Source organism: Oncorhynchus keta, chromosome 24 (genome assembly GCF_023373465.1).
Source record: "Oncorhynchus keta strain PuntledgeMale-10-30-2019 chromosome 24, Oket_V2, whole genome shotgun sequence".
Lineage (NCBI taxonomy): Eukaryota > Metazoa > Chordata > Actinopteri > Salmoniformes > Salmonidae > Oncorhynchus > Oncorhynchus keta.
The window spans coordinates 8154871-8156739 of record NC_068444.1 but is presented as its reverse complement, the minus strand read 5'-3'; the positions used below and the strand labels follow the sequence as shown (position 1 = coordinate 8156739).

The window sequence follows — 1869 nt, the reverse complement described above, 5'->3', positions numbered from 1 at the left end:
GAGAGAGAGAGATTGTGAGACAGGGAGATTGAGACTGTGTGTGAGATAGAGAGAGTGAGAGTGATAGATAGATAGAAAGATACTACAATTACTTAGGTTTAAAAATAAGCTCAACTGGACACCTTAATGAGGCAGTGAATGAGCTGAGAGAGAAAGCACGCAGGGCATTCTACGCCATTATAAAGCTAATTCAAATTGAAATACCAATTAAAATTTCGCTAAAACTAATTGAATGTGTCATTGAACCAATTGCACTTCATGGCAGCGAGGTGTGGGGTCCACTTGCAAAACAAGATTTCACCAAATGGGACAAACACCCCATTGAAACCCTGCATGCAGAGTTATGTTATGTCCAGAGGAAAACTACAAACAATGCATGCAGGGCAGAATTAGGTCAATACCACTAATATTAAAAACTCAAAAAAGAGCAATTCAGTTTTGGAAATACAGTGACCCCCTCTTATATCACTACCAAGCCCTGCAATGTCAAGAGCTGAGCAAAGAAAAGAGTCCCCTCATCCAGCTGGTCCTGAGTTCACTAACCTGTTTTACTGACACACTGAAGCCTCAGTCCCCTCATCCAGCTGGTCCTGAGTTCACTAACCTGTTTTACTAACACACTGAAGCCTCAGTCCCCTCATCCAGCTGGTCTTGGGGCTGAGTTCACTAACCTGTTCTACTAACACACTGAAGCCTCAGTCCCCTCATCCAGTTCACTAACCTGTTCTACTAACACACTGAAGCCTCAGTTCCCTCATCCAGCTGGTCCTGGGGCTGAGTTCACTAACCTGTTCTACTAACACACTGAAGCCTCAGTCTCCTCATCCAGCTGGTCCTGGGGCTGAGTTCACTAACCTGTTCTACTAACACACTGAAGCCTCAGTCTCCTCATCCAGCTGGTCCTGGGGCTGAGTTCACAAACCTGTTCTACTAACACACTGAAGCCTCAGTCCCCTCATCCAGCTGGTCCTGGGGCTGAGTTCACTAACCTGTTCTACTAACACACTGAAGCCTCAGTCCCCTCATCCAGCTGGTCCTGGGGCTGAGTTCACTAACCTGTTCTACTAACACACTGAAGCCTCAGTCCTCTCATCCAGCTGGTCCTGGGGCTGAGTTCACTAACCTGTTCTACTAACACACTGAAGCATCAGTCCCCTCATCCAGCTGGTCCTGGGGCTGAGTTCACAAACCTGTTCTACTAACACACTGAAGCCTCAGTCTCCTCATCCAGCTGGTCCTGGGGCTGAGTTCACTAACCTGTTCTACTAACACACTGAAGCCTCAGTCTCCTCATCCAGCTGGTCCTGGGGCTGAGTTCACAAACCTGTTCTACTAACACACTGAAGCCTCAGTCCCCTCATCCAGCTGGTCCTGGGGCTGAGTTCACTAACCTGTTCTACTAACACACTGAAGCCTCAGTCCCCTCATCCAGCTGGTCCTGGGGCTGAGTTCACTAACCTGTTCTACTAACACACTGAAGCCTCAGTCCCCTCATCCAGCTGGTCCTGGGGCTGAGTTCACTAACCTGTTCTACTAACACACTGAAGCATCAGTCCCCTCATCCAGCTGGTCCTGGGGCTGAGTTCACAAACCTGTTCTACTAACACACTGAAGCCTCAGTCTCCTCATCCAGCTGGTCCTGGGGCTGAGTTCACAAACCTGTTCTACTAACACACTGAAGCCTCAGTCCCCTCATCCAGCTGGTCCTGGGGCTGAGTTCACAAACCTGTTCTACTAACACACTGAAGCCTCAGTCCCCTCATCCAGCTGGTCCTGGGGCTGAGTTCACTAACCTGTTCTACTAACACACTGAAGCCTCAGTCCCCTCATCCAGCTGGTCCTGGGGCTGAGTTCACTAACCTGTTCTAC

The 1869-nt window shown here is 49.0% G+C and overlaps 1 long non-coding RNA gene across 1 annotated transcript; it reads right to left on the bottom strand.

Annotated features, from left to right (window-relative positions):
* Positions 1-892: 892 nt before the first annotated feature.
* Positions 893-1600, bottom strand: LOC127911345 (uncharacterized). The gene is made up of 3 exons (XR_008077888.1): positions 1325-1600; positions 1191-1257; positions 893-1056 (listed from the first exon to the last, which is right to left on the bottom strand). It is a non-coding gene; the product is annotated as an uncharacterized LOC127911345 (long non-coding RNA).
* Between the last annotated feature and the right edge of the window lie 269 nt (positions 1601-1869).